At 37.9% G+C, this 15,463-nt stretch overlaps 1 non-coding gene across 1 annotated transcript; it reads left to right on the forward strand.

Moving 5' to 3' along the window:
* Positions 1-3,126: 3,126 nt before the first annotated feature.
* LOC111898336 (small nucleolar RNA R71) lies at positions 3,127-3,233 on the forward strand. Its single transcript, XR_002852554.1, has one exon. It is a non-coding gene; the product is annotated as a small nucleolar RNA R71 (small nucleolar RNA).
* The last annotated feature ends 12,230 nt before the right edge of the window (positions 3,234-15,463 follow it).

Raw genomic sequence — 15,463 nt, forward strand, 5'->3', positions numbered from 1 at the left:
ACTGGAATGGTAAAGGCGATTGATAAGTCGAAACAGTTATAGAAATTTTCTGTTTAGGCTGAGCCTAAGACGTGAGTATATCGGGCTCACGGCATGAGTCTGGAACTTCAACAACATTTTTGTTATCGAACTTCGACTTCTTTGGCTTTGGACCGGATGGCTTTTGCTCCTCCTTTAATGCTTCTAAGAACTTAGAGATAGCCTCTTCTTCAGTCTCAATCATCATAACCTGGGATTGTGTAACGCCCCATTTCTGGTATGTAATTTAAATAAAGTATTTTCATTTCTTAAGGGTACTCGACGAGTCTGTAGCCTGACTCGTCGAGTAGAGACAGGATGATCACGCGATTTGAGCTGGCTACTCAACGAGTCCGTATGCTGGGAGTCGGCGAGTCCGCCTGTCTGGATGAAGCCCTAATTTTAAGGGTTTTCACCCTATTTAAACACACTTATGCACCCCAACCTCGCCTCTATCACTCTCAGAACATTTCCCATGTAAACCCTAGCCCCCATTGTTGAGTTTGAGTGTGTTTGTGCTAGCTTGGAAGCTTTGGGAAGAGAAGGAAGGAAAGAAGGTCCATAAAAGAGGAAGGAGATCCAGGAGTTAGTTTCCATTTGTTTCTCATTAAGGTAATGAAGTTATGACCTTGTGTATTCCTCCATTAAAACCTCCTTTATGCTTGTTATGCCTTCTTTGGAGCCTTTATGATTCAAAACTTGAGATATGGACTCTCCTTCGGATGGAAACTTCAGATCCGGACCCTCATTGCATTCCAGAAGTGTAAAGTTTCAGTTGTGGTCGTGATTGAGGTCCCCCTTGAGCTTGGAACCCCATTAAGAGCTTATAATTGACATTCGAAGCCTTTTAAGCCATTAATGCACGTAAAGTTTGCAACTTTACGTGATAAGCATGCCCTAGAAGCTTGGATCTGTGATTTGGAGCCGCTGCATGGCTCAAATCAAGTATGTGTGGAAAGAGAACTGAATGGACTCGGCGAGTCATATGAAGATAGCCGTGGACTCGACGAGTTGGATGAGCAACTCCGCGAGTCCGACGAAGATTGTCTTAGACTCGACGAGTTGTTTGAACAACTCGGCGAGTCGGATGAGTTTTCCCGAGTAAAGTAGAGTTTTAGTGAAATAGCTTCATTCCTTTTTAGTTACCCGTAAAGTTAGCAACTTTACGTGTTCAGATGGTTCCAGGAGCTCAGATCTACGAGTTAGATGCTCTAGAATGGATTAGAATCGATTGTATGGAATCTGCACGTTAGGACTCGGCGAGTTGTTCTTCAGACTCGACTAGTCGAGTCGCGAGTCCCCCGTCTTTCTTCGATCTATGAGTTCAGGGTGAATCAATAAGTGGGAAAGGGACTCGGTGAGATAAAGTCAGAGTTAGTGATGGAGGGACTCGGCGAGTCTGCGCCCTGACTCGGCGAGTCCGATCAACTGGAAGTTGACTTTGACCAGGGAGCTGACTTTGACCAGGGAGTTGACTTTGACTAGGGGTAGAATAATCATTTATCCTAAGGACATTTATAAGTACCTAATCTTGTGTTTTTGGGATTTGTAGCCGAACAGTTCCGGAGCAGCAGTCAGCCACTTTAGAGTTAGCATCTCAGTAGCCAACGTTACAAGGTGAGTTTCCTTCTAGTAGGAACGGGTCTACGGCCACAATGTCGACCCATTTAGTTATCAGTAGTTCCGGACTTCGGCCCGATACAGTAGTAGTGTGCTTGATGTCTTTGTGATTCAAGCATGTTTGTGTTATGTGTTTTCGGACCCTGGTTCGATGCAGTATGCAGTATATGTGTTCATGCTAGTTGATATGTTATGCTATGTTATGTGCAGTCAGTTCCGGACTTTGGTCCGATGCAGTTAGTTCCGAACTTCGGTCCGATGCAGTTCCGAACTTCGGTCCGATGCAGTTTCCGGACTTCGGTTCGATGCAGAGGTCAAGGCCCTGGTTAGTTTCCAGACTTCGGTGTGATGCAGTTAGTTCCGAACTTCGGTCCGATGCAGTTTCCGGACTTCGGTCTGATGCAGTGGGCAAGGCCCAGTAAGTGCTTTATATGTTTTTATATGGTATGTGGTAGTTTAGGGGAGCTCACTAAGTTTTGTGCTTACACTTTCAGTTTTGGTTTCAGGTACTTCTGCAAGCAAAGGGAAGAGCTCGGGATGATGGCATTGCACACACCATAGCTTCAGCTTTTATCCTGGGAGTTTATTTTAGATACTATGATATGTTTATACAGTTCTTTTGTTATGACACATCTATTATAACTTTTTGGGATTTGTGACGTACAGTTACATTATATGTTATTAATGATTGGTAACTTTAGTATTATTTAAACAAAAAAAATTTTAGGTCATATTTTCAGTTGTTACAGATTGAACCTTCTTTTCAGGAAATTGTGAGGATAATTTGTTGCTCACCAAAGTAGTTAGTTGACCAATTTGGACTTCGAGATTATAGATTGATGCTTGATGATTTTTTAATAAATCTTGATGGGCAATCATCACTGCCTGTTGTTCTTTCATCATTTTCATGTGTTCCTTTAGTACTGCATCAGTATCATGTCTTTTCTCGGAAGCTTCCATAAATTGGGTCAACACTTTTTTCTTGGCTGGTGGTTGCTTTCTTTAGTAGCAGCCTCGGCCTGTTTGCTTATATTTCTCTTCCTTTTGCTTCTTGTATTCATCATATGGCAGTCACTCCTTCTTTGGTTTTCTCCAGTCTTCATCATACTTATCCCCACTCGAGTAGCAAACTTGAGCCTCTTTGTTCCCATATTCATCCAAGTGGCAATCTTTAGTCATGTGTGGACCATTACATCGTTCACAACCAACTCTAATTGCATGAATTGATTGGTCCATTTGTGTCAACCTCTGGTCCATATGATTCAACATTGCCATCATAGCAACTATCTCTTCAGAATGTTCACTCCTAATTCCTTTACGCCTTCATTCCTTGGATTGTGGTACTCACGAGAATGCTTTGCAAATTGTTCAACTAATTCCTTGACTTCGCCCAGATTTTTCTTTGTAAGTGATCCTTGAGAATCAAGGAGTTTCCTTGTCATTACATTGACCCCGTCATAGAATATGGACACTTCTTGTTGAATGTTAAGGTCATGTTGAGGACAATTCCTTAACAACCCCTTGTAGCGCTCCCATGCCTCGTAAAGTGACTCACCCGGATTTTGCTCAAAATTGGCTATCGCCTTTTTGAGTTTAGTTATCTTGGATGGTGGGCAAAATTGGTCTAAAAATTGTTCGCGCATCTGAGCCCAAGTAGTAATTGTACCAGGTGGAAGTGTCTTTAACCAATCTTTCGTAGCTCCTTTAAAAGTAACGGGAAGCATCCTTAACAAGACAATATCTTTATTCAGATTCGGAACATTGAAATAATTTGGAATGTCATTGACCTCATCTAGATGCTTAAAAGCATCCTCATGATCTTTTCTATAAAATAGAATATCCTTAAGTGCGGAGAGGATATGTCCTTTCAGCTCGAATGTGGCAGTGGCAGAAATGGCAGGTTGTACTAAACCCGGACCAACATCGTCTCTAATTCGCTTCATGTAAGCTCCCATGGTCATTTCTTCAATATTCGCCATCTCGTTCTCTGGTTTGTTTTCAGGCTCACTCGTATACAGTCCAAAGTCGGCTTCGGATTCGTATTCGGATTCGTTTGGGTTGGGAATTGGATCTAAAATTTCAATCAAACTTTTGTCCTTTGAAGCTGAAGTCGATTCTCCCGTTTTCTTCCTTGACTTCTTTGAGAACACTGACTTGAGTTCTTGTAGGGGTGTATTCTTTGGTTTTTGATCTTCGTTCACATTCTTATCCTTCTTTTTTTGAAGGGCCGACTCTGTATCTTCAAGTGGTGGCACCAAAGGTGTGTTGGAATGTAACGTCCGCAGATCCGGGCTAGTCAATTTAAAGACGATGAGCATCAAAAATGAGTTTTTGATGGAAGATTATTTAGAACGATTAATCTTAACCAAGTTGTAGTATATGTTACAAGGGTTCCGTACATATAAAGAACGCCGAAATCCTAGTTATAACGAAGAAGTTATGGCTCGTCGAAGTTTTACGGTAAAACCGACACGACACTGGGAGACGTAAATAGTGAATTTACGGTAGAGGACTTTTTAGCCTTAGTGATCTAAACAAAATTTGTAGTATACGTTAAACCAAGAACATACAATAAAGAACGCCCAAATATGACTTCGTATGAGGAAGTTATGAATTTTATAAGATTTGGCATAGCAGTGCACGACCCGAAACTCGAATTTTAGTACGAGCGGTTTTTGGCCTACGCGACCTAAATGAGAGTTGAAGATCTCATTAACAGGAACTCAATGGTAAAAAGACAGACGAAAACGGAGTCCGTATGTAGAAGTTATGAATTTTACGCAGACATTTAACAGTATAATCTCCTCCTACTGTTAAATTTAAGATCGGTAGAGAATTAGCCGATGGAGTCTAGATGAAAGTTTTAGATCTTGTTTTTACCTACGCGTGGATATAAAGAATGTCGAGAGTAGAGCTCTTATGTTAAAGATATGGACGAAACTTGGTCCCTACTCTTCGAGCGCGATAAATTCGATATAGTTTTGTAAATCTGAGATAGAATGAGAATTAGCTGACGTCGTCTAAATGAAAGTTGTAGTACTCGTAAATACCAACGCATGAATATAAAGAACGTCAAAAATGGAGTTTGTATGAACGAGTTACAAATTATAATAGCATATTTACGTATTAAAATAAAGTATAAATCATATATACGTACACACACACACACACACACACACACACACATATATATATATATATATATATATATATATATATATATACAAATGTATATATCATTAGAAATGTATCGACGATGCGGTTACTATAAGACTAGTGTTGAGGACTTTCGACATTAGTTTAGTACAAATATCGTTAAATCTATTTAAAATAGTATTATGAAGAGGTGTTTAGTCGTTTATATGACTATAAGGTCATTAAGTAATTATGGATAGTAGTTTCCGTAAATTCAATTACTATAAATAAGAGGCGTGGGCTCTCATATTTCTTACACCATTCTCTTGATTCAAGATTCTTTCTCTTCTTATCCCCCGAGCATTTCGGTCCCTCGTGATTCGACTTCTTTTTCTGTAGTTTTAGTATAGTAAGGTGAGCACTGAAGCGTTGCACGAATCTTTCTTAGAAAGATTCAGCAACGAAGTTCTGCCCCTGCAGAGTCCGACTCCTAGCTAAAACCCCCTTATAAGTAAGTTATGCTTACCCTATTTTAATATAACTTATATTTAAAATTAGTATTGTTATTATGAACTTATAATAAATATTTGAGCTATTATTATGACTTATATAAGTGTCGTTATAATATCTTTTTAACTACTCGCGGTACAGGGAATCTGGTTTAAAGGGCCACATAGGGTTGTTGGATTTCAGAAGTGTTATATGCCAAAATGGTCCTGCCCTCCGGTGTTTTATGTCTGGCCCCTGTCTGTATATAGTGGTTGGAAAGTATTGTTTAAACGCTTATATAATATTAATAATAATAATAATAATAATAATAATAATAATAATAATAATAATAATAATAATAATAATAATAATTAGTCACGGTAAATATTAGACTAAAATCTAGTGGTAATAATACTAGGTTTTGTCGAAGGAAATTATTTTAAAGTAAACGAAGCATTGTCCGAGTACCGAGTCACCACCTTATCAAGTGAGTGCATAGTCTCTTTCATGAACATGATTTTAATACAAGTATTAATTAAAGTATTAAATATATGTTAAAGAGTTAAATATTTGTTGAAGAGTTTATGTGTGAGTGCATAGTCCCTTTCATGAACATGATTTTATTACAAGTATTGATTGAAGTATTAAATGTGTTATGTGCGAGTTATTTGATGTTGCCTGAAATACGTGTTAAAGAACATACTTGATTATATATGATGATTTAGGATAAAGAGTAAACCTAAATTAATTATGGGGAATATTGGGTAGTATCTTCTTATGAGTATGAGTGAGTTATACACAGAGAATAGAACTTTAAAATATGTCATTGATCTGGGTGCATGGGTTAGACATAGTCATTGTCCCTAGTCCGAGAGTATAGATTGGACATAGTCAAATGTCATTAATCCGGGAGTATGGATTAAGACATAGTCATTCTTCATTAATCTGGGAGTACGGATTAAGACATAGTCAGTTGTCCTTAGTCTGGGAGTATCGATAGGACATAGTTATTTGACAGTAATCCGTGAGTATGGATTAATACATAGTTAGTTGTCCCTAGTCCGAGAGTATGGAATGGGAACATTTATTGATCCGGGAGTATGGATTAGATATACCTGATATGGGAGTATGGATTAGGTAAAGAGGTTAATTTTAGATCCGAGAGTATAGATCATGTCGTTGTGAGGATCGGCCGGGTGGGGTAAAGTTGCTTATATATGGTGAAATTGTATATTTTGTGAGTTCTAAAATACATATATGATACAACATTGTGGGATTGAAATCCCTATGTACTCACCAGGTTTTCCAACCTGACCCACTCAGTTCATCTGTATCACAGGTGTCGATACGAAGTTACATTACACTGAGAGATTAAGGAGATAAAAATCACTAGTGATAATGAATGTAAGTTCTGTTTATGCTTATGTTTTTGTATTAACGATGACATCCCAATGTTTTAAAATGAATATATTACATTTCTTCGGAAATGCTTTGATAACGTATTTATCATGTTTTTCTGGGAACAAGTTCCGCAACATTTTTATTAAAAGAGATACTCTAATTTTTATAAAGCATAAACAAAATCGGTCTTTTCTGGCTGTGAAAATGGGGATGTCACATGGAACCTCTGGTCATGAACTCCTGCAAAATAAACAAAATAAAAACGTAAAACTGAACTAAAATAGAAAAACAAAGTAAAAATAAAGAAAACTAGAAATCACTGGATTCACGTCGTGAACAAATGAAGCTCACGTCGTGAATTCAGTATTGGAAGAAAATAAACGAAACTGAAAATTAACTTTTTGTAGGTTTTACCCCACAAAAATGATCGATTAATTTAAAGCAAATAAATCAACAATTAAATAAGTCGTTCCCCGACAACAGCACCAAAAACTTGATGCGTGCAATAGCTACACCTAATTTTTTATTTATAACCTAACTAACTTAACTAACTAAATTGCACCTAGGCAGTATACCTAGTCAAATTATAGAATATTCAGGTAAGTCGGGTGTCGATTCCAGGAAACGGTGTTAACTAATTAATCTATTTACTGCTAAATTAACATAATTATTAACAAAGAAAAGGGTTTTATATAATTTTGCAAGTTTAGATGAACTTAATTCTTTAGCACAAATTCAATCAATTACTAGAAATACTCCCGTTTAGTTTGAATCCACTTCTTCTTTCTGGTTAGCTAACAATTATGGATTATCAAAGTTGGTTATCCAATTTTATATTATATTAGTAATTTAGGTCTAAATTTAACAATGATTAACTCATTCATGTAAAACTATGCATGGTCACACACAATCAAAAACGGAATTAGTTATGATTATGAATAAGCTATGTAAGATTTGTTAGGCAAACATAATTATGGTCATAATGTCACACCCCAAAACCGAGAACGGCGGAAACGTTCTGGGGCGGAGGACGTCATGTATAATATCAACAACAATGTAAAGTAGTAAACAAGCAACAACATCGTCCATTGCATTAATAAAATAATTGTTTATACAATTGTATTCTGACAAATTTTGATAAACACAAAAGCATAAATCAAAATGAAAGATAAGTCTTGAATAAGCTCCATCTTCGGTTTTCCTTGCATCGGTACATGTCTATGATGACCTGAGGATACAAGTAATTTTGAAAGCGAGTATCAGCTTTAAAGCTGGTGAGATCATAAGTAGTAATGTGTCTTAATTTGTGTAAACTTATAATTTCTAAGACTTGACATTGCTTGGAAAGAAAACGAGTATAAGTATGAAAATATTTGTAGCTCAACTGTATATGTTTGAAAAATCCCTAGAAATCCCTATGATTCCTATTAGTAACAAAAGGAGTCTTCTACCGAGACTTAACTGTTCTGTGTGTGTGTGTCTCTTGTAAGAGTAAGTATTTTTCCAAAGTATAACTATCATTACTCAAAATATCTTTTGTATATTTATGTTTAAGTGAGGTTATCACTGAAATATGTACTAGAAAAATTAACGTAGTACTAAATCGTAGCTCTAAAAGGGCTACTATTTATCAACAGATAGCATCTACATTACCGCGCTTCCTATGAAAAATTCGCGAAGTGAATGTAAGGGGAAAGGAATGGTACTATGGTGTAGTGTCGAACAACAACCGTACCTATTACCTTAAATCTAGGGTAATACTACCAAGTACCACAGTATTTGGATATATATATGTATATATATCAATACACCGATACTCAACTTGCCTTATTTGATGGATAAGGTATAATGTGATGTCTAGATCCCAGACTGTTTCGCTCCCCTATCAAAGGGATTTTAGGACCCACACACGACCCCTGCATGAATGCAAGCCGTGAGCACCACATTACCTGTGATCATGTATACTCGATATAACAATCACAATCGTAGTGTGTTTTATCAGTATAGTTAGATCCTAAACTGGTTCTGAGCTATAGCCCCTAATGACGTCTATCCTATGTATATGAAAGCGTACTCATGTAAGTGTGATCACGTAATTGTACTTATGGTGTACTGAAATGTTCTACGTGTGCTAGCTGTAATGTGTGATCTCTTTATCTAGCAAGTATTGTCATGTAAGTGTTCTAGTATAATTGTATATGTTCTCGTCTTAATATAGATGTATATGTATTGCACATCAACGTTCTAGAAAGTATTGACTCATGAATGAACTGACTCGTTGTATGATATCGTGTTCTAGTAATAGTTCTAGTATCTTCCTGAACTACCCAAATGGTAGCTTACTAGTAATCTAAGTGGTACGTATGGACGTGGATGTATACCCTTGCTACCCAAGGGCATAGGATGAACTAGAAGAACCTTTTACGACTTTATATGTACACATGATATATAACTAATATTTAAACGACCTTCGGACGAGTATCCAATATCCCACCAGACCACATCTCAAGGCGCGAAAAGGAAATAGGGTGGATAGCCTTCCTAAGTCTTTTAAACATTTCTTATATAACTATACATATAGAGGCATGCAATTTATAATATAAAAGCATAAATAAGTTTGGTAAAACATTTGAAACATAAATATTAGTTTAAGGAAAGATCGACTTGATGTCAATCTATAAAACAATTTGAAGGAATAAGTTTGATAAAACAATATAAGTATAAGGAACATTTGTTTGAAACACAGTTGTAAATAAGTTTGAAATATGATAAACAGAGTAAGAGGTACAGTATAATAAGGAGTTTAAAACATATAAAATGTTTATAAAAATCATTTGAAGGAAACTGTTTGGTAAAACGGCTAATGAGTAGCCAAATCTTTTGAATGTTGTATATTAATCACATGTGATTGATGTAATAAGTAATATACTCCTACTTACTAATCACATGCAATTGACATAATAAGTAGCATGATTCTACTTGTATCCCCCCCCCCCCCATAAAGCATTTAAAAGTAGTTTAAAACATTATTTAAGGCGTATGAACTCACATGAAAGCTTGAAGATAGCGAGATGGAAAACCGGGCAGAGTTTCGTCTCGGGAAACGGATTTTCCTCGGGATTCTCGGGAGTAAAATCGACCCTCGGGACTTGAGCAAAAAGACCAGAGCTTCGGGTTATAACGGGCACGGAAAACGAGGCAAGATCGAGAGAGAAATGAGAGAATTGAGCAACTTTTTCGGAAAGCCTCGCATCCTATTTATAGGAAGGCTGAACCGCCTCCGTACGCGGGGCGTACGCTCGTACGCAGCGCGTACGCGTACGTCATGCGTGACCGAAGCCTCGACTGCCTCGGTTCGGATGGGACGGGTTGCTGGGTACGCGGGTCGGATGGGACGGCGGGTCGGACGGGACAGCGGGTCGGACGGGTCGGACGGGTTAGATTCTTCGGATAGTGCGACGTGGACGATCCGAGACCCTCGATCTCAGTACGCGGGGCGTACGAAGGTACGCAGGGCGTACTTCGGTCCTATCCGGTGACTCCCCTTCGGATAATACCGGGAATTTATAATTAAATTCATATTTATTTTAATTAAACTTCTAAAATTCATATCTCCCTCATACGAACTCCGTTTTTGACGTTCTTTATATCCACGCGAAGGTGAGACCATGATCTACAACTTTCGTTTAGATTCCGTTGGCAAATTCCGAAATTATTTTTATTATTTATTTATTAAAATGACGTGATTAAGGAATTTCTTCTAAAATTCATAACTTTCACATCCGAAGTCAGATTTGGACGTTCTTTTTATGCACGATCATAGATTGAGGTTGTCTATAACTTCCATTTAGATACTTAAGGCTAAAAACTATTGCATCGAAATTTCGCGTTTTACGATTAATCGCTGATGCCGGTTTTTCCGAGAATCTTCGGTTGGTCATAACTTCTTCATTATAACTCGGATTTTAGGGTTCTTTATATGTACGAAAACCTTGATACGGTTCCTACTACTTTAATTAACCCAAATAAGATTTTAGGAAAGTTATATTTTGACCTAAATTTGATTGGTTTTACATTACATTGTCTCGAAATATCGGGTTGTCACACATAACATATGCTCTCTAACACAACTAAATTTAATTACTTCAATTACTTTCCTAAGATTTGGTCGATCCTAGCTCTAGCAATTTAATGTTCACTAAATCACTAGGTTTCAAGTTCATGTAATTTAATTACCACTAAGCTACACAGAACATTGATGGGTTTTATTCATAAGAACAATCCTATGTGCTCATACAAACCCTAATGCTTGGATCTAGGTTTCTCTATTGTACATGCTTTGAATCCAAGACTTGCAACCCTAGATCTATCATATATAATTTGAAACTAACATCATAAGAACAGATCTAAGTGTTTACCTCTTTCAAATTGGTTGAAATCCTTGTAATCTTCTTGACCTTGAGCTTAAAGTCACAATTGTAACTCCTCTAATGGTTCACAAACGCCACAAGCAAGAAGGCAATATGAGAGAGGGTGAGAGATGCTAAATCGGCCCTAGGGTTCCCTTGGAATCAAGTGTAGCAGATTTTCATAGCCTAGGGGTCATATTTACACTGTAGGCTGCTAGGGTTTCAGTCTAAACCCTAATAAACAGCTTAGCCACCAAGCAGCCCAAGGAACCTTCTGGAATTAAGGCCTTGGACGAAAATATGATGACCCTTCATCATAATTTCGTTCCCCTTTAGTCCATTAGGTTTCCTAGCCCAAAACTCAACTATCACACATTTGACAGTTTATGCCCCTTTATTTAATTAATCTCTTTTAGTCACCAAATTAATTCCTAATTAATTTATGACTAATACTAATTAAATAAATATGATTTCTCCTATAATATATTATTCTTATAATATATTAATAAACCATAATATTCTCTCTCTCTCCTTAAATTACCTTGTCAAGTTGCTTTGGTGAAGGCAACCCAAAAGGACCATGCACAACCGGGTCAAGTACATACCAAATATAGTTACGGGGTTAGACACTAATCCAACAGTCTCCCACTTGGATAAGTCTAGTAACTATATCTCCCATATGACTTCAGGATCCGATTAGCAATCGTAGCTCTTACACGTCGCTGTCAACTCTGATCAGTAACTCGTCCTTTAGATAAGGGATCCTATAATCCTCTGTTCTAGATATCATACTAACAATACTTATTGTCCAGCATTTATTCCTCAATCTCTGATTTGTTCGACATAGAACTTAGTTGAACACATCAACTTCATTCTGACCGGGCCGGTACATAAGTCAAACCAAATCATCGAGTGGCCAAGATATCACCTTTATTCTCATAGAATACAAGGAACAGATTAACTTCGACTCATATGCATCTATTATTTATCAATTAAATCATGCACAACAATGTGTTTTATAACATCAAGTTACTAATGCGTTTACACATCATCAATGCATAACCAACCAACAAACAATAACCATGTCTCTAAGTTTTAAGACTATATGATATTATCGCTTTGCGATCACTTAAGGTTAAACACCACGAAGTGACACCACCAAACGCGGGTTTATTCCAATGCTCAAATCACAATTCATAAGCACTCACGAACATTGTAGCAAACCTTTGCTATGCCCAAAACCTTTTAGACAATCTACAAACAAATTCGTGACAGTCTTCATTCATATCTACTTCCAAAATATGAACGACTGTGGACTGTTCGAATAATATTATTATTCAGGAAGTCAAAACATGCAAAAATGAAACAATAGAAAAATAACCAACACAAGATAGTAGCTTTACTTATAAATAACACAGCTTTATTTATTCATCAAATGTCAAGTACAATTATCTATTACACGTTTCTTATCTATCTAATCTAAACTCATATCGTCCTTCAGCCCAATGCTCCTAGCGTGTTGCAAGTGCTTAACCCTGCTCAGTCCCTTCGTAAGAGGATCTGCTTGGTTTTCTTCTGAAGATACCCTCTTCACAACGAGGAGTCCATCTTCTACCCGATGTCTGATAAAATGGTACTTTCGGTCGATATGCCTTGATCTACCGTGATCCCTTGGTTCCTTTGTTAAGGCAACCGCTCCTTCATTATCACAGAAAATCTCCATGGGCTCCTTTATGGATGGCACAACTCCAAAGTCTCCAATGAAGTTCTTCAACCATATAGCCTCTTTTGACGCTTCACTTGCTGCAATGTAATCTGACTCACACATTGAGTCAGCTACAGTCTCCTGCTTGGAACTTTTCCAAGTCACTGCGATCGATAGTTATCCCAATCCGTCTGAAAACTAGCATCACTGTACCCTCGTACCCTTAAGTCATCACTCCCACCAAGGACTAGAAACCATTCCTTGGTCCTTCGAAGGTACTTAAGAATATTCTTTACTGCAATCCAATGAGCTCTAACAGAATTCCCTTGATATCTGCTGACCATGCTCAAAGCGAAGGCCACATCAGGGTGAGTACAAGTCATAGCGTACATGATCAATCCAACTGTGGAAGCGTAAGGTACTCGGCTCATATCAGCTATCTTTGCCTCTGTATTCGGGCTCTGAGTCTTACTCAGCTTGGTATTACTTTGGATTGGCAACTCCCCTTTCTTTGAATTTTTCATACTAAAACACTTTAGTACCTTATCCAAATATGTATCCTGACTGATTCCTATCAGTCTCATTTCCCTGTTTCTTACTATTCTTATCCCCAAAATATAAGCAGCCTCTCCGAGGTCCTTCATAGCGAAACACTTCCCAAGACAGGACTTAACCTCCTGCAAATTTGGGATGTCGTTTCCTATGAGCAGTATGTCATCGACATACAATACGAGGAAGCTCACTATGCTCCTACCGGCTTTGACATATACACATGACTCATCTTCGCTTTGTAGAAAACCAAACTCTTTGACCTTTTCATTGAAGCAAAGATTCCACCTGCGAGACGCTTGTTTCAATCCATAAATGGATTTCTCAAGCTTGCACACTCTATTTGGATGCTTTGCATCGACAAAACCCTCTGGCTGATTCATGTACACATCCTCAGCTAACTTTCCATTAAGGAAAGCGGTTTTCACGTCCATCTGCCAAATTTCATAATCATGAAACACAGCTATTGCAAGCATTACTCTAATAGACTTTATTTTAGCAACTGGTGAGAAGGTCTCATCATAGTCAACTCCAAGAGTTTGAGTAAAGCCCTTCGCAACCAATCGTGCTTTATAAGTGTGCACTTTCCCATCCATGTCTATCTTCTTCTTGAAGATCCACTTGCACCCGACTGTCTTACGACCCAGTACATTATCAACCAAATTCCAAACTTCGTTGTCGTACATGGACTGAATCTCGCTATCCATAGCCTCTTTCCATTTAGCAGACTCCGGGCCTGCCATGGCTTCCTTTTAGCTGCTAGGTTTGTCCAAATTTATCAGTGTTTCATCACTAATAAACGTATCCCCTTCAGTAGTAATATGAAAACCATAAAATTGGAGTTGAACACTAACTCTACTAGAACGTCTAAGAGGTAAGGACTCGTCAACAGGTTCAACAGGAGTTTCCTCCTCAAGTTGAGTGCCAGTGTTAGAGGTTCCTTCACCGCTTTGCTCTTGAATCTCTTCAAGATAAATTTGCCTCCCACTGTCCTCTTGGCTTATCAATTCCCTTTCTCAGAACACTCCTCTTCTAGCAACGAAGACAATATTGTCACTCGGTCTATAGAAGAGATAGCCAAAAGATTTTTGTGGATAGCCGATGAAATAACACTTCTCACTACGAGGTTCAAGCTTGTCGTGAGTCTCTCGTCTTACGAAAGCCTCGCAACCTCAAACCTTTATATGTGCCAACGAGGGAGCTTTCCCTGTCCACATCTCGTGAGGTGTTTTGGCAACCTTCTTGGTGGGAACTAAATTAAGGATATGGACGGCAGTCTCTAAGGCATACCACCAGAAAGCTATAGGTAACGAAGCCTGACTCATCATAGAACAAACCATGTCCAACAAGGTCCGATTACGTCTCTCAGCCACACCATTCAATTGTGGCGTTCTCGGAAGCGTCAATTGCGAAACAATTTCACATTCTTTTAGATAGTCGTGAAACTCAAGACTTATGTACTCTCCTCCTCGGTCTGACCGAAGCATCTTGATTTTCCTAACCAGCTGATTCTCCACTTCATTCTTAAACTCTTTGAACTTTTCAAAAGTTTCTGACTTTTGCTTGATTAAGTAGACATATCCATATCTGCTGTAATCATTCGTAAAAGTCACGTAGAAGCGAAAAGCATCCCTTGTGGTGGATCTAAAGGGCCCACACACATATCGGTGTGTATGAGATCCAATAGACCCTCACCCCTATCACAAGTACCAGTGAAGGGTGACTTGGTCATCTTCCCAAGTAAACAAAATTCACACATGTCATCGTCCCTAAGGTCGAATGACTCCAACACTCCATCCTTTTGGAGTTGGGCTATGCGTTTCTTGTTGACATGACCAAGGCAACAATGCCACAAGCATGCCTTATCTAGACTAGTAGACAAATCAATATTTAAAACATCATTTCCTAAATTATCAACAACCATCACAGATTCATAAATCCCATTACAAGGTAATGCATTGAAATAAAAGACACCATTCAAATAAACATTAATAGAACCATTACTATTATCAAAAGAATATCTGAAACCTTGTCTAAATAATCCATGAAATGAAATGATGTTTCTTGCCATATCTGGTGAATAGCAACAATTATTTAAATCTAGCCCTAATCCATTACTCAACACTAAAGAATAAAC

Source organism: Lactuca sativa, chromosome 3 (assembly GCF_002870075.4).
Source record: "Lactuca sativa cultivar Salinas chromosome 3, Lsat_Salinas_v11, whole genome shotgun sequence".
In the NCBI taxonomy this organism is placed as follows: Eukaryota; Viridiplantae; Streptophyta; class Magnoliopsida; order Asterales; family Asteraceae; genus Lactuca; species Lactuca sativa.